Source organism: Nycticebus coucang, chromosome 3 (genome assembly GCF_027406575.1).
Source record: "Nycticebus coucang isolate mNycCou1 chromosome 3, mNycCou1.pri, whole genome shotgun sequence".
Taxonomy (NCBI): Eukaryota; Metazoa; Chordata; class Mammalia; order Primates; family Lorisidae; genus Nycticebus; species Nycticebus coucang.
Window position 1 is genome coordinate 59577692 of NC_069782.1, and position 27503 is coordinate 59605194.

Here is a 27503-nt window from a genome sequence, read left to right on the forward strand (position 1 = left end):
GAAGGCTCACAGGTCAGCTGTACATAACCTTGGTGGGTCCAGTCCTCACTCCCATGCTGCTCTGTCTTGGGGGTGGGGTAGGGGGCATGTACCATTCTTTCTTGACCTCACAGGGGCCCAGAACCCTCCCTCCCCAGGACTCTCTGGCTCCCAGGGCCACTGGTTCAACCTCTGGTCCTCAAGTGTTTCCCTGGTCTCCTCTGGATTTTGGTGAGCATGGGAACCTTCCGATGGCCCAATGGGCCAGGGACCACCTGACCCAAATACCAAGCCACCATGCACCACCTAACTAGGAGTTAATCATTTCGGAGAGAGGGACAGTCGGGCTGTTCTGGGGCCTCCTGCAAAGTCAAAGTCTGCAACCAGCTGGGGCAGAAACCTGGGCTGTGGACAAGAAGTGCTGATCAGGAGGATCTCTCCAGGCAGGGTGGGTGGGTAAGGTGTAGGGAACAGCATCAGAACTGGGAGAATGAGCATCAGGTTGTGGAGGCCAGCTAGAATTGAGGAGTAGAGGGAGATGAGAGAAAGACAACATTTGCCCAAGGCCTGGGACCATTCTCTCACTGGGCTGAAGGGACCCAAGCCCTAGGGCATGTCAGCCCCATGCTCACTCTCCCAAGGAGCCCGAGACAATGGCTCAGCCCTAAGTTTCCTATTAAAAGAAAAAAACAACAACCCAAGGGCACCCACTAGCAGAGGTTGTTCAGCTATTTATCATGTATTAATGTGTATTTCATACAGGAAGTAAAATGCATGAAATACACAGGGCTGAAATTTGCAGACTGAGAGACAGGACCTTCTGATCCCACTGGAAAGTTCTCTTATCCCTGGATTCTCTGAACACTGTCTAGCCCTGGAAATGATCCCTCTGAAGCACACATGTGTACACACACACACATATGCAAACATGCACACACTTTCACAACACCTCCTCACACACACACATTCATTCACACCCCCCACATACTTGTCCCCATGCACATTTACACATACACTCTTACACACACATTCAGATACATACCCTGTTTCCCCAAAAATAAGACAGTGTCTTATTTTAAGGTGTGCTCCCAAAGACATGCTAGGTCTTATTTTCGGAGGATGTCTTATTTTCGGGGAAACAGGGTATCTACTTATACATATTCACACTCACACACAAGAAACAACATACACACTCAGACACACACATACTCATTCATAGCTGCACTCACACCCACACAAAACACACACATTCCCCTCCACACTCACACTCTTTTCCACATACATACTCATAACACTTGCTCATGCCACACTCAGATGTACACTCATTCACACACACATGTGCACACACATTTTGTGTACCAACCAGCCCTTTCTCTCTGGTAACTAAGTGGTTTGGGCTGGGGGCTGGCTGCTGTCCTTGCTCTGAGGATGCCTCCAGAAAGACAACTCTCCCTGGCACAGTCACTCACTCTGGCACTTACTGAGGGTGGGGCAGCATTCTAGGCAAGGGATGGTTTGCAGGGTGAGCTGGGTGAGGACCACCTATTGACCCATGCTGGATAAGCACTGGCCTTAGAGAACCCCCTGCCAGCCTCTGGGTCTAAGCTCCCAGCCTTTCCATGTCCTCACTTCCAGCTCAGCTGTCTGAAGGGGGTACCTGGCCCCGTCCCTGCTGGTCCACAGAGTAGGAAGCTGAGGTAGGCCATTGGCTGGGAAGAGGCTGTGCTGGTTAGCTGTGGAGGAGGAGGGGTGTAGGGATGGATACCACGGGTGGCTTCGACCTCCCCTTTGTTCTCCCTGTCTGGGGTGTTTGGACACTGTGAAATCCCTTCTCACCTGCTTAGACAGGAGTCCTAGTCCTATACTACCTCTCTGGTCAGGGCTTCCCAGTCTCCCACATGGTGTCTTTTCCTCCACAGGCCCTGCCTTTGGTCCTGGACCTTCATGTTCCTTTGTGGCTTAAAGAACCAAATATATGTCACCAGCTTTTCCTTTCTGCCAAACACTGACCAAAGTTGTCAAATGGTCCCTGAACAGTTCCATCATCTGCCAGCCCCCCCATCCCATTTCCAGATTTCTCCACAAGTACCTCCTAACACACACACATTCAGGAATTGCTTATGTTTCCCCAGAGTGTCTGGTGAGAGAGACCAAAAAATAGTCTCCCAAACTCTCCATCACAGGTCTCAATAACCGCCTGGAATAAAGATATAGTAGATCAGAAAACAGCCAGGCAATTCCTTGAAAACTTAAGTACAGAGTTAGGCAGAACCTCCCAAATGTGTATCAACAGATAAATAGATCAACACAATGTGGTCCATCCACATGATGGAATATACTTGGCTATGAAAAGGAACAAGGTGGCTTGGTGCCCATAGCACAGTGGTTACGGTGCCGGCCACATACCCCCAGGCTGGCAGGTTTGAACCCGGCCTGGGCCAGCTAAAGAACAATAACAATTGCAATAAAAAAATAGCTGGGTGTTGTGGAAGACGCCTATAGTCCCAGCTATTTGGGAGGATGAGGCAAGATAATCACTTAAGCCCAAGAGTTTGAAGTTGCGGTGAGCTTGATGCCATGGCACTCTACCAAGAGCGATGTAAGACTCTGTCTCTAAAAAAAAAAAAAAAAAAGAAAAGAAAAAGGAACAAGGCTCTGGCTCAGCACCCATGGTGCCGGCCACATTCACTGGGGCTGGGTGGGCTTGAACCATACAATGACAACAAAAACAAAAAAATAGCCAGGTGTGTAGCAGATGCCTGTAGTCCCAGCTACTGGGAGGCTGAGACAAGAGAATCGCTTAAGCCCAAGGGTTTGAGGTTGCTGTGAGCTGTCATACCATGGCACTCTCCTGAGGGTGACAGAATGAGACTGTCTGAAAAAAAAAAAAAAAAAAAAAAAGAATAAGGTTCTGATACAGGCTATAGTGTGGGTGAATCTTGAAGACATCATGCTCAGTGAGAGAAGTCAGGTCTAAGAGGTCACATGGTATATGATTCCATTGATCTCAAATGTCCAGACAGAGCAGGAAAATCCACAGAGACTGGGTGGGGGGTATTCGTGGTCATCAGGTGGAGGGGGAGGGAGGAAGGCTTAGAAACTGCTTAATAGGTACAGAATTTCTCTCTCTCGCTCTCTTTCTTTCTTTCTTTTTTGCAGTTTTTGGCCGGGGCTGGGCTTGTATCTGCCACCTCTGGCATATGGGGCCCGCATCCTACTCCTTTGAGCCACAGGTGCCGCCCAAGGTACAGGATTTCTTTTTGGAGTGATGGAAGTATTCTGAAAATAGTGGTCATAGTGACACAAGATTGTGAATGGACTAAACACCACTGAACTGTCCACTTTAAAGGAGTGAATTTTGTGCCATGTGATTTAAACCTCAATTAACAAGAAGAAAAAGGATGAGGTGGGTTGGCAGAGGAACTGAGGGGCACAAGCAATGAGGTATGGGGGTGACTCCAGAAGGGCTGGAAGGTCTGCAGGAGCCAGACCCCTTCCCAAGGCCAGTGGGCTGAGACAGGAACCTGACTGGGTTTGCATTTTTATAATTACTTACTTACTTACTTACTTAATTAATTTTGAGTAAATTCTCACTCTGTTTCCCAGGCTGGAGTATAGTGACATCAACATTGCTCACTGTAGCCTGGAACTCCTGGGTTCAAGCAATCCTCCTGCCTCAGTTGCCTGAATAGCTGGGACTACAGGTATGCACCACCATGCCCAGCTAATTTATTACTTTTTTAGAGACAGGGTCTTCCTATGTTGCTCAAGTTGGTGTGGAAGTCCTGGGCTCAAGTGATCCTCCTGCCTCAGATTCTGAAAGTGCTGGTATTACAGAAGTGAGCTCCTATGCTGTGACCTTGGTTTTGCATTTTAGAAAGCATATCAAAGGGTCAGCGAGGTGACTCACACCTGTAATCCCAGCACTTGGGAGGCTGAGGTGGGTGGATTGCCTGAGCTCATAGGCCCCAGACCAGCCTGAGCCAGAGTGAGACCTCATTTTTAAAAATAGCCAGGTATTGTGGCAGGTGCCTGTCATCCCAGCTACTTGGGAGGCTGAGGCAAGAGAATAGCTTAAGCCCAAGAGTTTGAGGTTGCTGTGAGCTATGACACTACAGCACTCTACTGAGGGCTACAAAGTGAGACTCTGTCTCAAAAAAAAAAAAAAAGAAAGCATATCAAGATGCTCTTTCAACTTTACACCGTCCTGACAAAAGGAAGCCTTTTCCCCTACCATAGGTGTGTGTCTACCTGGGTTCATGTGCCCTGTTGCCCTCTGGCCAGGTTGGGTGCCTCATCCTTCCCTCTAATGTTCCAAAATTCAGTCAAGCCCCTCATCCCATTCTCACTCACTGCTGGCTTCTGCTCTTTGGCTTTGAAGATGATAGGTTTTTTTATTTTATTTTTTTGAGACAAGGTCTCATTCTGTCACCCTGGATAGAGTGTAGTGGTGTCATTATAGCTGATAGCAACCTCAAACTCCTAGGCTCAAGAAATCTTCCTGCCTCAGCCTCCCAAGTAGCTAGGACTACATGTATTTACCACCATGTCTGGCTAATTTTTTCTATTTTTGGTAGACGTGAGGTCTTATTGTTCAGGCTGGTCTCGAACCCCAGAGTGCAAGCAATACTTCCTCCTCAGCCTTTCAGAGTGCGAGAATTACAGGTGTGAGCCACTGTGTCTGTCCAAAGCTGCTGTCTTAACACTGCCTCTCACTTCTGGTCTGGGCCTAGGACTCACCCACTTTTGGGGCTTCTGTCCCTTCTGATGCTCTATCCATGGGGCCACCAAATCCATATAGAATCTAAGCTCTGGCCATGTCACTTGCTAGCCCAAGACCCTTCAGTAGCTCCTGATGGTGAGATGCCCAGATATCTCTGCAGGATGTGCACACCCTTCCCAGCCCTGCATGCTCAGCCCTCTAGGCACACTGGTTTCCTCCCGCCGGTGTCCTTGCACTTGCTGTGCCCTCTGACTAGAATGGCATTCTCCAAGACCTGGCTTGGCCATTCTTTCTGTGAAACCTTCCCTGTCAACTTCCCTCTCTCCAGTGTCCTGGCTCACTCCTCTTTCTCTCTGAAAGCACCTACCCCTCCACGCCCCAGCCAATGCATGTTCTGTGGCAATTACTTCTATATCTGTCTGCCTGCCTGCCCCTTGGGGTCATGAATGACTCAAGGGCTTAACTTCTTCTTCTTCTTTTTTTTTTTTTTTTTTAGGACAGAGTCTCACTATGTCACCCTTGGTAGAGTGCTGTGGCATCACAGCTCACAGCAACCTCAAACTCCTGGGCTTAAGTGATTATCTTGCATCAGCCTCCCAAGTAGCTGGGATAATAGGTGCCTGCCACAATGCCCGGCTATTTTTGTTATTGTTGTCTTTGTTGTTTAGCTGGCTCTGGTCTGGTTCAAACCCACCAGCCCTGGTGCATGTGACTGGTGCCCTAACCATTGAGCTGTGGGCACCAAGCCAAAGGCTTATATTCTTAATTCCCTCCTCCAAGCCCTTAACACACTGTCTGGCATTCAGTCCATGCTCAACAAACATCTCTTGAACAAATAAAGACAAAAAAACTTTCATGCTACTCAGCCAGGTGGTCAAGGTTAACATCAACAGTGAGAAGCCATGTGGCTAATATGCACCCTTGACAGAATAGGATGGGAAAGGCTCTTCCTCTCTGTGGTCTTCCTTTCCCAAGCTCATCACCCCAGTCTAATCATGAGAAAAACACCAGACAAATCCAGCTTCGAGGACATTCTACAAAATACCTGTCCTCTTCAAAACCACCAAGGGAATGAAAAGCAAGGAAACATCTGAGAAAATGTCATAGCCAAGAGGAGCCTAAGGAGACATGAGGCCTAAATGCCACATTGGATCCCATGTCATATGGGATCCTGGGATAGAAAAAGGACATTAGTGAAAAATTGAAGAAATATGAATAAAATGTGGACTTTAGTTAATGTTACCAATATCAGTCCATTAATTGTTATAAATGTGCCATATGATGTAAGACATCAACAATAAGAGAAACTGCATACAGGACATATGAGGACTCTCTGTATTATCGTCTCAATTTTTTTCTATAAATCTAAAACTGTTCCACAAAATAAAAATCTATTTAACAAATTAAAAAGTAGAGATTCTGTACCAGTGTGGACAGAAGAGTCAATGACACTATAATACATGAGAACTGCTGTATCATGAAGAGAGTCCCTCAACTAGGCCGGAGGGGAAGGTTTTGAACTTGGATTTCTGACCCCAGAGCCTTGGTCTGGTCCTAAGTCTACCCATGGTATTGCCACTCTCTCTCTATTCCCTTACTTCAGAAATGACATACTTACATAAACACCAAGTGCAGAGGGTACTAGGTAGATCACAGACATTCTTTCTTTCTTTTTTCTTTATCGCCCTCTGTAGAGTGCTGTGGCATCACACAGCTCACAGCAACCTCCAACTCCAGGGCTTAGGCGATTCTCTTGCCTCAGCCTCCCGAGTAGCTGGGACTATAGGCACCTGCCACAACCCCCAGCTATTTTTTTGTTGCAATTTGGCTGGGGCTGGGTTTGAACCCACCACCCTTGGTATATAGGGCCGGTGCCCTACTCACTGAGCCACAGGCGCCACCCCAGACATTCTTTCTTTTCTTTCCTTTTTTGAGAATGGGGTATTGTTCTGTCTCTCAGCTTGGAGTTTAGTGATGTGATCATAGCTCACTGTAGCCTTGAACTCCTGGGTTCAAGTAGTCGCCACTATGCCTGGCTAATAAACATTATTTTTCAACAGGGAGAGTGAGTGAGGGTGTATGAACTATCTTTAGTATGTGTCATTTGCAGAGGTGGCAATAAAGACCCTGGGTTTCCTGTCACCTTTGCCCCACCCCAGCTCCATTTCTAATCCCCTATGTCTAATAACTACTAGAGACAGAGAACTCCTTTCTGAATCTGAAGCCTCAAAAGATGCCATGTGATCCCAATTTGCCAAGCCTGATAGATTGGCACCAGCTATTGTTGTTTTGGCTGGCTCCAAAGCCTAGGGAAGTGGCCCCTAGTGACTCAGGTCCTTTTCCTTGGCAAGGGATGGGCAAGGTGCCTCTTGGATAACAAGGACAGCAGCTGAAATTCAGAGGCCCCCAGTCTAGCTGCTCCTCCATGCCTCTCTGGAAGACACTGCATCCCTGGCCTTGGAGTATGGATGGTTTCCATATCTCTTGGGTCTAAGTGAGAACTTCAGCACAGCAGCTTGGGTTCCAGCCCCTCTTCTACCCCTTTCTATCTTTGTGATCTTGCGTATGATATTCTTTGCCTCAGTTTCTCCATCTGAAAACAGGGCTAATGATAGTACTTACCTCTTAGGTTTTGCCAAGAGGAATAAATGAGTGAAAGCCTGTCCAGGATGGGGCCTGGACCATGATATTTACTCCCTACGGGGAAAGTCCCATGGAGGGCAGAGGCTGGGGCCATCTAGTCCACTCTTGGGTCCTCAGAGTCTATGGGGCATCCAAAATTTGTGGAATGAATAAATAAAACCTCCCCCCGGCCTTGCAGGCCTATCCCTTATGTGGTAGCTCTGTTTAAAGATGAGACACAGTAAAACTGTAACAGAATCATCATTATTGGTGACAATAGCAGCTTCAGCAGCATGTACCCTCAGGCTAACACCTGCGCAGTGGACCATCAAGACCTGTGGAATCTCTTCTGACCCCCCAAAATAAGTTTACTATCCCATAACCCCATTAGCTGATTTTCTGCCATTGTCACAGGTTCATTTTTGACAAATCTCTCATTTCTCTATATTTTAGTGGCCCTTAAAATGACAAAGAAATAAAAATGAAAGATTTCATATGGTCTTTCAGAGGAGGTGAATGGGAGAATCGGCATCTCATAATTTGAGAACCAAAATGGTATCTTTTCTGCTGCCTGTGCCATAGTAGAGGCTGCTGGGCTGGAGGGAAGAGTTTAGGGGCACCAGTCCTGCCTTTGCGGGCTCACCCTCCAGGGCAGATGGACCCCACCTCTTAAAAAAAATTTTTTTTTAAGTAAATTTCTTTTAGGTTAATATGAGGGTACAAGCAACCAGGTCAAAATACTTGATTTAGTTTGATAGAGTTCATCTTGTGTGTCCCACACACCCAACCTCTTTCTGCAGAAGAGTTTCAGGCCCTCTTTGAGAAGCATGTGAGCAGGGAAGAGAGCTCCTAAAACTGAACAAGTATTTGCTGAGCATCTCCTCTGTGCCTCGTCAGATTGAGACTCAATGGTAAACAGACAGTAAACAGACAGATTTGTACTCTACCCTCGTGGGACTCCCAGGCTGGGATAGGGATAGATTTCAATGAAACACTCTTACAAACACATTGTGGCATGCTGAGACATGAAACAAAAGTGCATGTGAGTTGTGCCAACGTGGTCTTAGAAATATCCCTGGAAGGCATGAATCTCTTCCCTACCCCTGGGAAATTCTTTTTATTTATTTTTTATTAAATCATAGCTGTGTACATTAATGTGATCATGGGGCACCATACACTAGTTTCATAGACCGTTTGACACATTTTCATCACACTGGTTAACATAGCCTTCCTGGCACCCCTGGGAAATTGAATCAGTTTTCTTAACTGACCTCCCTCTGCCACTGCATGAGATTGGCTTTTAGAGTATGTATGCTGCAGTCTTCCCCGGGGAGGGTGGGGTTTGCTACCTTTTCAAGTTCTCCCAACTATACATCCCTTTTGCTGGGGAGCATCCTACAAAGGTGCTGTGTATGGATTCTTTTTGGGGCGTAAAGGCCTGGAGGACAGAACCCATCAAGTGGGGCTCAGAGGCATGCCTCCCAAAATGCACCACACTTGCTCCTGCCTCTGGGCCTCTGTCCAAGCACTTGTGCCATCTGGAACACCCTTCCTACCACACCTGCTTGTGACCTGATCCATATGATATCCCTGCTACCATGGTGCCTTCTCTGTACGCCAGGAATACACTAGGTCTTTTTCTGGGCCCCTGCAGCACATTGTGCATAATTCTGCCTCATGTTTCCTGCAGTAGGCAGCAGGATATGGTGGCAAGGACATGAAGGGGGATCCTTGTTCCTCTAGGTTGTTTGGAGGATTAAATGAGATAATAGTAAATGGTGTTTGGCACAGTTCTGAGCATGTAGCACAGGCCATCTCAAGCTAGGGAGAGGGCTTTAGTTGCAGGACAGGGACCACATTTCACATTTTTTCATACCCCAGCATGACTCAATTCCCAGGGCCTCATTGTAACTAGGGGCATCTACATTCTGCAAGAGGGAAGAGCAGTACATGTGCTTCCGTGTCTCTCTACACCTCTCAGAGCACACAGACACATCTGGGCCCTAGTCCAGGGGAAAACTGCAACAATACTGCTCACAAGCCCTTTCCAAAGCCTTCTCTTGTTTTCCTACAGAGTTCATGGTCATCCCTGAGGAGTCTTCTTACCCCACCGCATCTGTACAAAGTCCCACCTTGCGGAGGCTGTGGAGTTTACTTCCTGTGTGTCTCATGACCTTCAGGAGTCTTTTCATCCATGCCTTCCTTTGGCAAGTGGACAGAACAAACCTCTTCCTACTCAGCATCAGAGGTCTATGTGGGGCATGGGTGTGGCCCTGTAGTGCCCCTACACCCACCTCTATCTCACTCCCCTCAGTCTTCCCTGGAGGCCACAAATCCTGCAATAGGCCATCTCTCATCCTCATCCTCCCAGCCCCAATTCCAGTCAGCTTCTTGCAATACAGCTAAGCCCTAGAAAGATGGCCATTAATCCAGTGAGTGTCAACTAATTACAATCAGGCACTAAAGTGGCCAGTGATTCATAGGCACCCATAGGACTGCCCTCCTAAACCCGATGGTTCCCTTCCACAAAGGAATATTCAGGGCCATACCCTAACCTCACTGGTTTTCCTGCAGTAAAAGGCACGGTTATAAGGATTTATCGCCCCATTTTCCAGATGGAGAAGTTGAGGCTCTGAGCTTTACTGACCTTGAAAAACCCAAGGTTGGCCCAGATTCTGCTAGTGAATATCCACTAGGAAGCCTAGGCTTTGGGGCTTTTTGAGCCTGCTTATGTTTTCAGAAGGGCCCCAGACACACAGTGCCCAGGCTGTGCTGAGCTGGAATTGGGAGGCCTCCTCCTTATACCCTGCAGTTCCTGTCACAGCATCGTGCCAGTTTTGAGATCGCCTCTTCTTTCTGTCTCACCTCATCCTTGTACCAGGGTTAAGCCCCCTGTGATTTCTTCCAAACCACCCGCAGTTGACCACAGAAGCCCAGGGGAAGTCACAGGTTGTACTCTTGGGGGTTAGAGCTGGGGGGAACAGGTGGGGAAAGCCAACAGAACCTGGGAAGATTCAGGGATATGAGTCCTCTAGCTCAATCACACCCAGCCAAGGAGAAAAAATGAAGCAGACGATTCACTTATATTCCAGCTGAGCCTCTTCAGCACATTTTTCCCTTCTGAAAATATTGCTTAACAAAGAGCTGCCTGCTTCTGGCAGGCTCTGACCCAGCCCCACCGGGTCTCAAATGCCAGGATAGAAGGAAGCAGTTTTGTTTTGGCCAAACACACTGGTCATGGGTGAAAGAACTCATGTGGGCTTCTGGGGGCCAGCCTGGAGGAGTGGCCTGGGCAGCAGCACTGGCTCTGCCATTTGAGGCCAGCAGGCATGATGGGTCAGGATGCTAGTCCTACCAGTCTTGGCAGACTTCAGGACCAAAGCCAGGAGCAGTCCGAACCCCTCCTCCCCCCTCCCCCTCCTCTACTGAGGGGCAGGGAGGTGGGGCATAAATCAGGGGGGCGGGCAGTGGTTCCTTTTGGGACACTGGGGTAGGAGAGTGAGTGTCCTTCCTTTAGAAAAGGGCACAGCAGGAAGAGATGGATAAAAGGAAAGAGGCCTGGGGCAGGTGTCTACAAGGGCAGGTGTTGGGAGATTCTAGGATCCTGCCATCCTCCAGGACCACTGTGGATGCCATCTCCAGGAGGCTGTTGTGGAGGGGCAGGCCCAGGGCATGACAGTCATGGCCCTTGAGTCTGTGCCTGAGCTGTGGGAACTGTTGGGGGCTTCGGGAGGGCCTGAGAAGGTGGGATCTGAGGAGTGAAAAAGTATTGAGCAGTATTGTGTCTGTGGAGAGGGGCAGATCCCAAATGCCTGGGTTTGTGGTAGAGCTCCTAAGTTTCTCTGTGCATGCTGGGGGACACAATGACTTGCTCTGTGTGTGTGTGCCCGCGTGTGTGTATGTGTGTGTATGTATGGTGGGGAGTGGAGTGGTTTGGAATATCCACTGGGAGGTCCTGAGCATGGGTAGATTTTCCAGGAAGCTGGGATCCAGATGCATCAGTTTCAGGGTCAGGGTGTGGAGTTTGTGGAAGTGTGCTGAGTGGACGCCGAGAAGTGATTTTTAGGGGTATCCTTGGGCATGGGGTGGCTGGGGTGGGAGTTGGGCCAGCAGAATTAGCCAGGGTTTGTGCAAAGGGGTAAGAAATCTGACTGATAGAGGCTAGGGAGGGTCAGAGGAAGGGGTAGGATCCTGAGGCTGGTCTCCCGGTCAGAAAAGGGGGAAGGTCTGGGCAGAAGATAGGCGGTGAAGTGAATGGGTGCAGGGACGGGCTGGCAAATGCTTTGTGCAGATGGGAGGGGTCCTGAGGGATCAGGGAAGAGGGTGGGTGGGTGGGTTCTTGAGTTTGGGAGGCCCTTTTAGGGACAGGTCTGCAGAGTGGGGCCCGAGGAGGCCTGAAGGTGCTCCCTGAATGTCAGGGGAAAGGGTGGCCGGGGGTCCTGCCTACCGGGTCTACACCAGGAGGGGACGAAGTGGGGGAGGGGCATCCTGCAGGGTTTCGCGGGGAGGGGAATCAGGGACGGAGGGATCAGGGACGAAGGTGGGCGGGGGGCAGGGCCTCAGTGTCCGGGGCTGGGAGTGCCGAGGCTCCCAGCACGGGTTACGGGGCGAAAGGTGCCCGGAGGAGCTGTCCTGCCGGGTCCCCGCGGGCCTCAACGCGGAGCAGCCGGCCCGAGCAGGCACCCAGGAGGCCGGGTCCGTGCCACCCTACCTGCGCCGAGCGCGCCGCCATCGCCGTGCAGAGCCTCGACGTCCTGGGCTGCGCCGTCGGATCCCAGCCGCGCCGCTCGCCTCGCAGCCCTGGCTCGGCCTCCTCAGCCGCCCCCCGGGACCGCTGCCGCCGCCGGCTCTGCCGCTGCCATTTCAGCCGCTGACAGGAGCCGCTGCCCCGCCCCCGAAGCCGGGTAGACCATTCACCACCCCTAGGCATTCTGGCTCCGCCCATTGCCAGGAGTGACGGTGTGTCTGGCCAATCGTTGGCCATTCCGTGAGGCGGGCCCTGGCTACGGTCAGAAGGTTGCCGCCTCTTGAGGGCAAAAGCGAATTGAATGAGAGAAGTGGTGAAGGACAGGAGATTTTGCCTATCGAGATGACGAATATTGTTGATCAACACCTGATGGGGCCAATAGCAAGGAAGGAGGGGCTGTGTCTCTGAGGAAAGACGTCGGCCCTTCAACTGAGGAAACCCCAGGCAGAGGCAGCCAAGCGTTGGCACTAAGTCCCGCCCAGCCTCTGCCCAATTAACCAGATGTCTTGAGACATCCATTATTATCTGCCCCGGCAACTGATGGGGCACTGTAAAGACTGACACCTAGGGAGCCAATGACACTGAAGGAGGGTGGGGAAGTGACACCCTCTAACTAATGGCTATGTGAGATTGGTGTGAGGTTGGCGTCCTGGGTGGTGGGGCTTGAGGCCGGGCTTGAATGAATTGTGGAGGAGCTACGAGAGGGGTGGAGGAGCTACGATGGGCGGAGCCATGTGAGGGCGGAGCTCACGGGTGGGGCCTGAGAAGGGGAGTTGCCAGAATTCTAAGTGCTTAGTTAGGGCCTTGGGATGATGAGACCGCATCCTCTTTGAGCCTAGCTCTGTGCAGGGGCCTCAACAGTTGGGTTCCGGGAATCACGTAGAAAAGTCAGGTCCGTTTCCTGCCCTAGTCTAGTGCAGGTTTTTTGGTCTAAGTTAAGTGTCTTTAACTCACAGTGCAGCATGTTCCTCCACCAAAGCTCGGACCACTTTGTGACGACCACTGTTTTCACGGACTTCCCACGGCGACCCTCCCAGGTTGATAGCACCTCCCCCTTGCCCCTCTCTCTAGATGGGGGATGGGGATGCTGGGCCTATCTGGTCGGGTCTCTCCCAGGTCCCTAGCATTGGAGCCCAGCACTGGTTTATAAATGAATTCATGGGTCCATAACTATGAACATGGAAGCGTGGTGTGGAGAACACTCAAGCTGGGGAGGTACAGGGAGGGACAGGCGCAGACAGCCGGAAAAACCAAGCAAAACGGGTATGTTTCTACCCCCAGGTGCAGAGATGGGCCCTGGAGAGGGGTAGGGCAGGAAAAGACTCTGTCATAGAAGAGAGGGTGACGTCATAAGCTCAGAATGGGGACGGGAAAACTGGACCCAGGATGGGGCGCGTCAGACTTCTAAGGTCTGAGATCTGAACCTTTCCCTAAAGTAGGGGGTTCTGTCTGTTCTTTGCAGCTGACATCTAGGCATGCCCTGACTCTCTCTCTGCCTCTGCCTCCCTTCTCTCGCTCCCTCTTCCTATCTTTGTTGTACATATTATTCCGGAACTCAATCAGTTTGGTGCGCACCTCTAGTCCCAGCTACTCAAGAGGCTGAGGCTGGAGGATAGCTTGAGCCCATGAGTTTGAGTCCAGCCTGGGCAACACAGTGAGACACCCCACTCCCCCATATCTAAAAACTAAATAAATAGAGGGAAAAACTATTCTGGAACTGTAAAGAAAGGCACCCAAACATTGCTAAAATCTTGGACGGTAAAAATAAATAAATGCCATTCCTCTTCCCACCACGTTCCTCCCCCCTTTGTTCCAGAACAGATCTTTACTTCCTGCCTCTAAAGCAACCTTATGTGCTGGGCATTCCATAATCCTGACAAAAGTGACTTTGGATTTGCGGAATCTGAAGGTAAAGTGAATCTCACTGACCTTGTCCTCTAATTCCTGGGTGGGCCTGGGAGAGAGGCAGGGACTCACCTGTCAGTGGTTAGTGATGGGATGTGGGGTATTAATTACATTAGAAGGGCAGGTGCAAGGCCAGGACGTGGTAGGGGTCATATGAATTTGCTGTCCATGGTCCCTCAGTGTGGGGGACTAAGGAGCCATCACAAGGACCAAAGTCTTGGGATTCAATGCCACTACCAGATCTTCTCTGGAGTGATCTAATCAGGGAATAATAGTTGGTATGAGCCACAGCTTCTGAGAAACAGAAAAACCTGGGCCTTTGGTTCTAGAATAGTAGTTGGGATGTGGGACACAGAGTGGTTTTCGAAGGTTCAGGTCTGGATGTTGTCTATCATCCCCTGTCCCAACCCCAGAAAGGGCCCCACTAGTTTTTAGGGCCTTGCCTGGGAGATAGTTAGCAGCTGGTGTCTGGCAATAAAATCAAACACAAGGAAGATACACAAGACATTAGACCTTCTCTTCCTCACATTTTTGCACAGAAGATGGCTTTATTCCGGGGACACTTTGATTCCATTTTTATAAGCACAGTGGGAAAAAAATCTAACAAACTTCTGTTGGAGGAGACTTTTTCATCATTAACTGCATTTAACTGACTAAATTCCTGGATATTTTTTCTATTTGGGGCAGCGAAACTGTTTCCAAAGTTTTACAACTTTTATTTTTATTTGATAGAAGTCATTTTTATCAGGAACATTTTTATATGATTTTTGTGATAAATATTTGATGCAGTCATGGGCTGTTTTTTCTTTCTTTCTTTCTTTTTTTTTTTTTTTTTTGAGACAGAGTCTCAAGCTGTCACCCTAGGTAGAGTGCCATGGCGTTACAGCTCACAGCAAACTCAAAGTCTTGGGCTTAAGTGATTCGCTTGCCTCAGCCTCCCAAGTAGCTGGGACTATAGGCACCCGCTATAATGCCCAGCTATTTTTTTTCGTCATTGTCGTTTGGCAGGCCCGGGCTGGATTCGAACCTGCCAGCTCTGGTGTATGTGGCTGGCACCCTAGCAGCTCGAGCTACAGGCGCCAAGCCATCGGGATGTCTGGTACAATTTTTCTAAACTGTCAATTTTACTATTGTGATTATATTTGGGGGGTGGGGTGGGTGTCATTTCTTTAGAGCCAAATTCTGCATATTTAGCTTTATTTAATGACTCTTTCTTCTGCCAGGGTTTAGCCAACAACCAATTTTACCACAATTAAAAAATATTTTTTTCTGAGTTAAACTTTGTACTTAAAATTCTTTTGATATGAATACTGATCAATGTGGACCTGGAACCTCTCCTTAGGACCCCAGTCACATAGATTGCAGAAACAGTCACAATAATTGTAGCTCCTCCTGTCAAGAGTTAAAGGGTGTTTCGCCAGCACTTGAATATGAATGGAACTTGTTTCTTGTTCTTACTAATAAAATGCCTGAGAAATTATGCTATGCTAGTTCAGAGCCTCCACCTTAAGAGGTATTGTGGCTTTTGTGCTTGCTGGTTTTTTGTTAATATTTAAAATTTTGGTAAAAGACATATAACATCAACTTTGCCTTTAACCATTTTAAAGAATCAAGTGGCACTAATTATATTTACAATTTTGTGCAGCCATTACTAGGATCAATTCCAAAAACGTTCTCATCATCATGACTACACAAAACCCCGTACCTTAAGCAATAACACCTTATTCCCACTTCCCCTCAGCCCCTGGCATTCTCTATTCTATGTGCCTATTTTAGGTACTTCATATAAGTGGAATCATACAATATTTGTCTTTTTGTGTCTGGATTATTTCACTGAGCATATCTTCAAGATTCATTCATGTTGTAGCATGTGCCAGAACTTCACTTCTTTTTATGGCTGAATAATACTGTACTGTATGTATAAACTACATTTTGTTTATTCATTCGTTGATTCACTTGAAGGTACCTCAAAGGTCCTATAGGCTCTTCTCATTTTTGATTCATTCTCCACCTTGCCCAGCCTGCTGGTGAATTTTTAATTTGTTACTTTTCAGCTCTAGAATTTCTGTTTGGTTCCTTTTTATAATGTCCATCTCTTTATTGCTATTCTTATTTTATGCATTCATTAGTTTCTTGGTTACCTTTAGTTTTGTCCATGTTTTTCTTTAGCTCTTTGAGTGTATTTAAGACAATTGTTTAAAAATCTTTTTCTAGTAAGACTAATGTCTGGATTTCCATTAGGGATGATTTCTGTCAATTTCCTTTTCTTCCTTTGAATAGTCCATAATTATCTACTGATTTTTTGTTGTTGTTGTTGTTGAAAAGTAGACATTTGAATATTTATAATGTGGTAACTTTGGACCATCCCAGGGTTTGCTGGTTTGCTTTTGTTGTTTGTTTTATTGTTGAAAGCTGTAGTGCATTTGATTGAGTGATTTTCTCAAACTTTCCTTGCAAAGACTGTATTTCTTGTTGTGTGTGGTCACTGAAGCCTATAATGTACCTGCTGTTCAGCTAGGATTTTGACAGAGATCTTCTTTAATGTGAAGACATAAAAAATCAAGCAAACAAGACAAAACAAAAATCCTCACCTCCCTCAGTCTTTGAAGATTGGCTCTGTGTTGGAGCATTCTTTTGGCATTTATCCAGGCTTTCACTGAGCCTAGAGATCAGCCTGAGACATAACTTAGGGACTTCTTGGGTCAGAAGCAGGAATCTTGCCCTAGGCATGCACCTGGTGTTCTGAATCTCTCTGTATATGTAGGTGCTTCTGAATGTCCTAATTTCCCAAAGAAATTCTCCCCAGCTTTTGTTGCTGAGCCTTCGGTAGTCCATCATACGTTTTGATGGTAATCTTAAAGCCAGACATCTGAGTTTTTGAGCAGTGCCCATCACTTTCAGCTTTAGTTCCAAGTGAGGCAAAACAGAGATGGGCACCTTGCATCAGTCCTTCAGGTAACTCCCAGACAGATAGACATACACTATCATCTGTGAATAAAGTCTGCTCTACTCCCTCCGGAAGCAGAAACTAGAGTTCCACATTGGGAATGTGGGGTTCTTCTGCCAAGCCAAGGAAAGGGTAGGACAAAGGCAAGTAGAAACACCACAAAGCTTTCCTATCATTTGGAAGTTGCCTTTTTCTAGACTCAGTGTTCATTTGACTGCTGTAAACCTTTGACTGTTTCTTAGAGTTTTGACAAAGTTGGATCTGACAATTACTGCCTTTTTTTTTTTTTTTGGATGTAAACTAATTGTTTATTTACAAGCAGTGACATTTGTGATATGTAGTTAGTAAGTGTATGGATCTTAAGGATACCAAAATAAATTACAAAAATTTGTTATCTTGCAGTTAAGAAGTACAAAACCAAAGTATAGGCAGGTCCATCCTCCCTTCAAAGACTCAAGGGGAGAATCTATCCTTTCCTTTTCCAGTTTCTGATTGTTCCTGCTTTCCTCGGTTTGTGGTAGCATAATTCCAGACTCTACTTTCATCCTCTCATTGCCTTCTTCCCCGCATGTACCAGAGTTCCCTCTCCTTTCGCTTAAAAGGGTACCAGTAAGTGAATTATCACATCTTATGATGTTTAGCTTAATTATACCTGCACAGACCCTATTACCAAATAAGTTCTGTGGGGTTAAAATTGGGACATATTTTTGAGAAGATGTAATTCAACAGACTGTAATGAGACAAGCAAGTTACAATACTGAAATGAGATGAGATATTTTCTGTATGTAATTATTTTTATTATTATTATTTTTTTGGTCACCCTTGGTAGAGGTCTGTGGCATCTTAGCTCACAGCAACCTCAAGCTCTTGGGTTCAAGTGATTCTCTTGCTCCAGTCTCTGGAGTAGCTGGAACTAAAGGTGCCCGCCACAATGCCCGGCTATTTTTAGAGATGTGGTCTTTTCTCTTGCTCAGAGTGGAAGCTCCTGAGCTCAAAATCCACCTGCCTTAGCCTTCCAAGTGTTGGGATTACAGGCGTGAGCCACTGCATCCAGCTATGCAATTATTAACATATAAATGCGTGCATACATGCATAAAAATATAAATACATGGGAGGAGCCTGTGGCTCAGTGAGTGGGGCGCCGACCCCATATACGGAGGGTGGCGGGTTCAAACCTGGCCCTGGCCAAACTGCAACAACAACAACAACAACAACAACAAATAAATTAAAAAAATATATAAATACATAAACAATCTTCTGGAAGAACATAATACAGATGAAAATATCAGACGTGTGTCCTTGGGTAGTAGGCTGTGAGGTTTTGTAATTTAATTTCTTTTCCTATGCTATCTACTTATTCCTATAATAAGGACTTTTGCTTTTGCAATTACACAAAGTGCTTGGGGAGCATAAGCATTCTCTACCCCAACTGCAGGAAAACCATTCACTGTAGAATAGATCATCCCTGAAGCACAGGAAGTGATTCAGGATGTTGGAGAAGTACTTTCTACAGTGTCATGGGATACATTTTCCCCAAGTTCAAAACCACACAGATTACTATCCATACTTCATTTTAGTTTTTTATTTCAGATTAATATGAGGGTACAAATGATTAAGTAACATTGTTTCCTGTTTATTTTATTTTATTTTAAGTTTCTGTGGGGAATGAGAGCTTGGAAATTCCAACTTTAACATTTTACACTGCTTGTGTCACTTTAGCCGTCATATGAGCAAATCTACCTACTGGCAAGATGAAGGGCATGTAGGTCAGTTCATCCTTGTGCTCTAAACTATCCTAGACCAGTATCTAATCCTAAGTGAGGTCCTCTGTCTCAGTTTTCTATTGCTGTGTAAGAAGCCACCTCCGAGATGGGGGCAGAGCAACATGGTAGACCAATAGAATGTTTGGCTGAGCTCTCCTAGTATGACTGGGGAAAGAAAGGGAACTCAGTCATACCTGGTGTGGGGACTTTACCCAGAGTCCTAGATCCGGGTGCACAGCAATGTGGTGGTGTACTGGAGACAGTGTGTGATCCCACACAGTGGAGATCTGACACACTAGGCAAGTGTTTGGTTGTCAGCAGGAACGGCTGCCCCCCGCCAGAGGTCTGGGGACATGAGAAAGCCTTTCTGTAGTTTTTGGTTCTCAGAGTAAGCTGCACATTGACTGGAAAATTTGGAAGAGTAGGTAGATTTGAACAGTATACAGCAGCCATATTTGAGTGCTGGTTGGAGTAGATTTGCCATCTGTTTGATGGCAGGCAGGGAAGCCATACTGGGAAAGTACTGGCTGCCAGGGGGCTGCCATTGTGGGAAGGTCGTGAGGTTTGGACCTGTTACCAGGGGCCTAAATCATGGCCCTCATTTTTGTGCCTGTTGGGATCAGAACTCCACTCTTGGGACAGGCTCAGGGACTCCTGCACCCCTCAAGAACTGTTGTCAGGGGGCACTGTGAGACTTGCCTCTGAAGGATTCTGAAGAGCTTTATAATCCCAAATTGGTGGGTCTGAATGCTGAGGAAACAATCAGGTGAAGTCGGAAACCAGAACCAGGCCTGAGAAATACAGAGGCTATAGGCCGTGTTCCTGGTCCCCTCAAAAACCACAGCGCCACCTGGTGTCTCAGAAATATATATTGCAACATACATATCTATACATAACGTATGTCAGAAGAGACCAACTTTATATATGTATATATATATATAAATTTTTTAGTAGTATTTTTTCCCCTTTGTCACATTGTTGCTCAGGTTGCTGCTTTATTTGGCTATTAGAGCTTTTTTGGTTTGTTTTGGTATGTTTTATTTTTGTTAATTTGTTTGGTTGGTTCTATTCTTAACTTCCATTTTTACTTTCATTTTTTAAATTAAATCATACCTGTGTACATTAGTGCAACCAAGGGGTACAATGTGCTGGTTTCATATACAATCTGAAATATTTTCATCAAAATGTTTAACATAGCCTTCATGGCATTTTCTTAGTTATTGTATGTAGACATTTGTATTCTGCATTTAGTAAGTTTCATCTATACCCATTCTAAGATGCACCATAGGTATGACCCCACCAATTTCCCTCCCTACACCCAAACCTCCCCCCTTCCCTCCCTTGGCCCTTTCCCTATATTTTTGTGCTATAATTGGGTTATAGCCTTCATATGAAAGCTATAAATTAGCTTCATAGTAGGGCTGAGTACATTGGATACTTTTTCTTCCATTCTTGAGATACTTTGCTAAGAAGAATATGTTCCAGCTCCATCCATGTAAACATGAAAGTGGTAAAGTCTCCATCTTTCTTTAAGGCTGCATAATATTCCATGGTATACATGTACCACAATTTGTTAATCCATTCGTGGGTCGATGGGCACTTGGGCTTCTTCCATGACTTAGCAATTATGAATTGGGCTGCAATAAACATTCTGGCACAGATGTCTCTGTTATATTGTGATTTTTGGTCTTCTGGGTATATACCTAGTAAAGGAATTATAGGATCAAATGGCAAGTCTATTTTTAGATCTCTAAGTATTCTCCAAACATCCTTTCAAAAGGAATGTATTAGTGTGCATTCCCACCAGCAGTGTAGAAGTGTGCCCTTTTCTCCACATCCACGCCAACATCTCTGGTTTTGGGATTTTGTTATGTGGACTAATCTTACTGGAGTTAGGTGATATCTCAAAGTAGTTTTGATTTGCATTTCTCTGATGATTAAGGATGATGAGCATTTTTTCATGTGTCTTTAGGCCATGTGCCTGTCTTCTTTAGAGAAGTTTCTCTTCAAGTCTTTTGCCCACCCTGAGATGGGATCACTTGTTCTTTTCTTGCTAATACTTTTGAGTTCTCTGTGGATTCTGGTTATTAAACTATTGTCAGAGGTATAACCTGCAAATATTTTCTCCCATTCTGAGGGCTGTCTGCTTGCTTTACTTACTATGTTCTTGGCTATGCAGAAGCTTTTTAGTTTGCTCAAGTCCCAGTAGTGTATTTTTGATACTGCTTCAATTGCCTGGGGAGTACTCCTCATAAAATATTCACCCAGGCCAATTCCTTCAAGAGTTTTCCCTGCACTTTCTTCTAGTATTTTTATAGTTTCATGTCTTAAGTTTAAATCTTTTATCTAGTGAGAGTCTATCTTAGTTAATGGTGAAAGGTATGGGTCCAGTTTCAGTCTTCTACAGGTTGCCAGCTGGTTCACCCAACACCATTTGTTAAATAGGGAATCTTTTTCCCACTGAATGTTTTTAATTGGCTTGTCAAAGATCAGATAATGGTAAGTAGCTGGATTCATCTCTTGGTTCTCTATTCTGTTCCAGATATCTACCTCTCTGTTTTTGTGCCAATACCATGCTGTTTTGATCACTATCCATTTATAGTACAGTCTCAGGTCTGGTAGCGTGATTCCTCCTACTTTGTTTTTATTTCTGAGTAATGTCTTGGCTGTTTGAGGTTTTTTTCTGATTCCATATAAAATGAAGTTTTGTTTTTTTGAGATCTTTAAAATATGACAATGGAGCTTTAATAGAAATTGCATTAAAATTATATATTGCTTTGGGTAGTATAGACATTTTAACAGAGAGCCCAAGGCTCCAGCAGTCTCTGGCCAGGATGAGGGCTCTGCAGAGGCAGGGAGGGCTCTGGAGGGAGGGCACAGGGCGAGCAGCTACCAGAGTCCCTGGCCAGATCGGTGGGCTGGTGTGGATGCAGGGAGGGTACAGGAGGGATGACACGGGTTGCACGGCTCCTGGAGTTCCTGGCTGGAGTGGGTGGAGGCCTGGTGGGCACAGAGCACATGGTATGGGGCCAAACAGTTGCTGGCGGGGTCCCTGGCCTTGGCGGGCACAGGTTGCCTAGCCCTGCGGTAGGTGAGTTCCTGTCTGGGATGGGCGTAGGGAGGCCTGGTGGGCGTGGGGCACAGGGCCTCGCGGTTGCCAGCAGAGTCCCTGGCTGGGGCGGGTGCAGGTCACTGGACCACGAGGTTGCCAGCAGACTCCCTGGCGGGGGGTGGGGTGGGGTGGGGGGAGGCTTGGCAGGGCCCCCAGAGTCTCTTGCTGGGGTGCTTGGTCCCGCAGACAGTTGGGTGGGCATTGCTCAAGGACCTCCTGCCTCAGTCTCAGCAGGGGTTAGGCTTCTCATTCATCAGGTAAGGGGGGACGGGTGTACTGGAATTTCAGAATGGCAGGGAAGACTTTAGTTCAATTTTTCTGCCTAACAAGATAGTGTTCAGAGTCACGGCAAGGTCCCTCTGAGGAAGTAGTCCCCACTTCCCACAGCACTCACCCATGGGGTGAGACAAGAGGTCCACAGTTCACTGCTTATCTGTAGAAAACCTGTAGGAGCAAATGAAGAGAAAAAAGAAAGGAGACGCAAAAACAAAAAACACCCACAGCTTTCTTGGGGGAGATGACGGACACTTTTCCTTTCAGGTGAATTTTGTACCTGAAGCTCGGTTTCTTGGAGTTGCAGTTTGCCTTAGCAAAGGTGACCTGCAGTTATCATTTCTCTCTTGGCTGGGCTCCCAGTCTTCAGCTTAATTGGGCTGTTTCTGGATGTTGTTGTTCCTTTTGGACAGGAGCCTCTTTCAAAAGCTGCATTCAGTTGGCCATCTTGCCCCTCCCTTCTCCATTTTTACTTTCATAAAGGGCAAGGGCTCCTGTAGTTTTTGGTTATGGTATTTTAACATAATTTATTCTCTCTCCATTTCACTCCTCTCCATTCTCTCTTTTGATGCAGACTCTTCTACTTTTCTAATCTTTCCCACATAAATCATTCATGTAAAAGCTAAGAGATCTCCTCCCTTTTGGGGGGAGGGTATTTCTTCTTTCTTTTTTCCTCTTCTCTCTCTCTCCTTTATTTGCAACTGTGTTTTTAATCTCCTTTATCTATTCTTATTTTATTATTATTAGTTTTTCTTTCTTTTTTTCTTTATTTCTGAGAGCTGGGGTGGCACAGCTGTGTTCTAACAAGGTCACAGCAGTACTCTGGCTCAAGGAGGCCAATAGATCATGCTCTAGGGAGCCCTTCTACTTTTGGCCTTGGAAAGTATTGTCAAGACCACACTGCAGAATTTTTCTATTTCTTTTTCATTCTTAATTTTTCCTTCCTATTTTTTATTTTTGCTCTTTTCCTTCTCTTCCTATTTTTGTCAGAGGAAGGGTCTGGCTTTCCTCAGGCCCTTAAAGATCTTCTGATTTCAAGGAGCCCACTCAGCCCAGCCCCTCAAAATCCTTGAGTTACAGGAATGGCCTTAGCACTATGCCAACCAATACAATTTCTTCTGTAACTCTCATCCTCTCTTCCTGTCCCCCCGTTCTCTCCTGTTCTTCAATTTTTTCTTTCATTCCCCTTTCTTTTTTCCTTTCTTTTGCTCTTTCCTTCTTGTTTCTTCTTTATTTATTTTGCTATCATTTGCCCCTGCTTGATCATTACCCTTCTCTTCCTTTTGACATTATACCAGGTGGCCCTTTCAACACCTAAGCTCTGAGACAAGGTAATTTGAAGCAAAGGAGGAAGTGAGAGGGAACAAGGAGGTGAACAAGAAGAAAGCACACATGGGGAGGCACCAACAGAAAAATTTGGGTACCATTAAAAACCAAAACAGAGCAACTCCTCCAAGGGACCATGAGGCAGTTACTACAGAAGACTTCATTATAATGAATTAATAGATTTGACATAAAGGGAATTTAAAAATTTGGATGATAAAGACAATAAAGAGAATGGACAAGAAAATAGAAAGACAGAAAAAAAGACAGACAAGAGATAATGTAGAATATAGAAAGGATATGGAGGAGCATAAGGAAATGAAGGAGATGATCAGGAAATGTAAAGATGCAATAGAAAGTATCAAAAATAGATTAGATTACAGAGAAGAAAGAACCTCAGAGCTAGAGGATAAAGTGTTTCAGTTAACCCAGTTAGTTAAAGAGGCAGAAAAGAAGAAGAGAGAGAAAGCAGAACAGTCACTCAGAGAAATATGAGACTTCATGAAGCATTCAAATATGAATAACAGGGATCCCTGAAGGTGTAGAAGGTTGTCCTAAAGGAATGGAAGCCCTGCTGGAGACTATCATAAATGAAAAGTTCCCAAGTTTTACTAAAGATCTTAACACACTCCTTTTAAATGGATATCGAACCCCAAGTCACGTCAACTCAACAGAGATTCTCCAAGACACGTTGTAATGAATCTGTCCAAAGTCAAGATAAAAGAGAAAATTCTGCAAGCAGCCAGGAGTAAGCACCAACTGACCTACAGGGGCAGAGCCATTAGGATGACAGCATTTTTCTTTCCTTCCTTCCTTCCTTCCTTCCTTCCTTCCTTTCTTTCTCTCTCTCTCTCTCTCTCTCTCTCTCTCTCTCTCTCTCTCTCTCTCTCTCTTTCTTTCTTTCTTTCTTTCTTTTTGAGACAGAGTCTCACTTTGTTACCCTTATTAGAGTGCTGTGGTATCATAGGTCACAGGAACCTCCAACTCATGGGCTGAAGTGATTCTCTTGCCTCAGCCTCCCAAGTAGCTGGGACTACAGGCACTTGCTACAGGCTATTTTTCTTTCTTTCTTTTTTATTTAGAGACAGGGTTTCAATCTTGCTCAGGCTGATCTCAAATCTGTGAGCTCAGGGCAATCCACCTGCCTTGCCTCTTGGAGTGCTAGGATTTCAGGTGTGAGCCACTGGGCTTGGCTGACAGCAAAATTTTCAACTGAAACTTTCCAAGCCAGAAGAAAGCGGTCACCCCCTTCAAAATTCATAAACAAAACAATTTTCTGCTCAGAATTCTGTATCCTGCTAAACTAAGCTTTGAAGTTGATGGAAAAAAAATAAAATCTTTTTTGGATATACAAACACTGAGGAAATTTGCCACAACAAGACAAGCTCTATAGGAAATATTCTTTTTTTTTTTTTTTTTTTTGTAGAGACAGAGTCTCACTGTGTGGCGTCACACAGCTCACAGCAACCTCTAACTCTTGGGCTTATGCGATTCTTGCCTCAGCCTCCCGAGCAGCTGGGACTACAGGCGTCCGCCACAATGCCCGGCTATTTTTTTGTTAGTTTGGCCAGGGCTGGGTTTGAACCCGCCACCCTCAGCATATGAGGCTGGTGCCCTACTCACTGAGCCATAGGCACCGCCCTCATAGGAAATATTCTTAATATTGAACATCACAATGGACCACCAGCAAAGTAAGCACCCAGAAGCTAGAGGTCAAAACTTATCTTCCACAAAGGAGTAAAGGACAAAACTACACAATGGACTTTCACAAAATAAGATGAATAGAATTCCAGCACACTTATTGATCCTCTCAATACAGGTCAATGGGTTGAATTCCCCATCGAAGAGGCACAGGCTGGGTAATTGTATAAAAAAAGCACAAACCACCCATATGCTGTCTTCAGGAAGTGCACCTATCCTTGAAGGACAAATAAAGATTCAGAGTTAAGATTTGGAAAACAGTATTTCAAGCAAAGTGAAATCAGAAAAAAGGGGTTGCAATTTTATTCTCAGATACAAGTGGATTCAAAGCAGCTAAAGTTAAGAAAGACAAAGATGGACATTTCATACTGATCAAGGGAACAATACAACAAGAAGATATTTCAATTTTAAATATTTATACACCCAACTTAAGTGGTTACAGATTTATGAAACGGACATTGAGTGGTCTGAGCAATATGATATCCCATAACACCATAATAGCCTGGGACTTTAACGCCCCTCTGACAGAACTGGACAGATCCTTTAAACAGAAACTAAACAAAGATAAAAAGTGACCCTAGAACAAATGGGCTTAATAGACATATACAGAACACAGCATACCAAAGCTAAAGAGTATACATTTTTCTCAATAGCCCATGGAACATACTCCAAAATAGACCACATCCTAGGATAAAAATCAAACCTCAGCAAAACTAAAAGAGGAGAAATGATACCTTGTTTCTTCTCAGACCACAGGGCAACAAAGGTAGAACTTAACTGCAGCAAAAACGTTCATCTCCACACAAACACGTGGAAATTAAACAACCTTATTCTGAATGATTGTTGGGTTCAGGAAGAGATAAAAGTTTAAATTGTTAAATTCCTCAAACATAACAACAGTGAAGACACAAATTACCAAAACCTGTGGGATATAGCAAAAGCAGTCTGAAGAGGGAAATTTATTGTATTAGATACCTATACCCAAAAAACAGACAGAGAGTACATTAACAAACTCACAAACCATCTTATGGAATTGGAAAAAGAACAGTAATCTAATCCCAAAACCAGCAGAAGAAAAGAAATAACCAAAATTAAACCAGAGATCAATGAAATTGAAAACAAAAAAATCATTCTGAATATTATTTATTTATTTATTATTAAATTATAGCTGGGTACATTAGTGCAGTCAAGGGCTACAATGTGCTGGTTACATATATGATCTGAAATATTTCATCAAACTGTTTAACATAGCCTTCATTGCATTTTCTTAGTTATTGTATAAAGACATTTGTATTCTGCATTTAGTAAGTTTCATAAAATGAAATGTTGGTTTTTCAATAAATAAATAAAATTGATAAAACTTTGGCCAGATTAACTAGAAACAGAAAAATAAAATCTCTAATAACCTCGATCAGAAATGATAAAGGGAAAATAACATCCAATGCCACAGAGATAGAAGAGATTATCTCTGACTACTACAAGAACCTTTATGCCCAGAAATTTGACAATGCGGAGGAAATGGACCAACACCTGAAATCATACCCTCTCCTTAGACTTTACCAAAAAGAAATAGATATCCTGACCAGACCAATTTCAAGTACTGAGAGCAAACAAACAAACAAACAAACAAACAAAAACAAACAAACAAACAAAAAAAACTACCAACAAAAAAAAGCCCTGGTCTAGAGATAGCTTCATACCAGAATTTGATCAAACCTTCAAAGATCTTATACGTATACTGCAGAAATTATTCCAAAAAATTGAGAAGGAAGCAATCTTCTCCAACACTTTCTATGGTGCAAACATACCCTGATACCCAAACCAGGAAAAGATCCAACTGAAAAGGAGAACTTCAGACCAATTTCACTAATGAATATAGACGCAAAAATTCTCAGTAAAATCCTAGCTTCTATAGATTGCAGCTTCTCATTAAAAAAAAAAAAAATCATACATCATGATCAAGTAGGTTTCATCCCAGGGATGAAAGGCTGGTTTAACATACGTGAGTCCATAAATGTAATTCACCATATCAACGGAAGGAAAAACAAAGATTATATGATCCTCTCAATAGATACAGAAAAGCATTTGATAAAATTCAGCATCCTTTTCTTTTCTTTTCTCTCTTCTTCTTCTTCTTCTTCTTCTTCTTCTTCTTCTTCTTCTTCTTCTTCTTCTTCTTCTTCTTCTTCTTCTTCTTCTTCTTCTTCTTCTTCTTCTCCTTCTCCTTCTCCTTCTCCTTCTCCTTCTCCTTCTCCTTCTCCTTCTCCTTCTCCTTCTTCTCCTTCTTCCTCTTCCTCTCCTCCTCCTCCTCCTTCTTTTTGTCAAGACAGAGTTCTACCCTATGCCCCAAGCAAAGTGCAGTGGTGTCGTAGCTCACTGCAACCTCATACTCGGGCTGTGGGCATCCT

The 27503-nt window shown here is 45.2% G+C and overlaps 1 protein-coding gene across 3 annotated transcripts in view; it reads right to left on the minus strand.

The window, feature by feature from the left end:
• Positions 1–12208, minus strand: part of EVI5L (ecotropic viral integration site 5 like) — a 30574-nt gene extending 18366 nt beyond the window's left edge. For all 3 annotated transcript variants that reach the window (XM_053582623.1, XM_053582621.1, XM_053582620.1), the window contains exon 1: positions 12036–12208. The gene's annotated coding sequence lies outside the window, so the exon portion shown is untranslated. The remainder of the gene's footprint in view (positions 1–12035) is intronic.
• Between the last annotated feature and the right edge of the window lie 15295 nt (positions 12209–27503).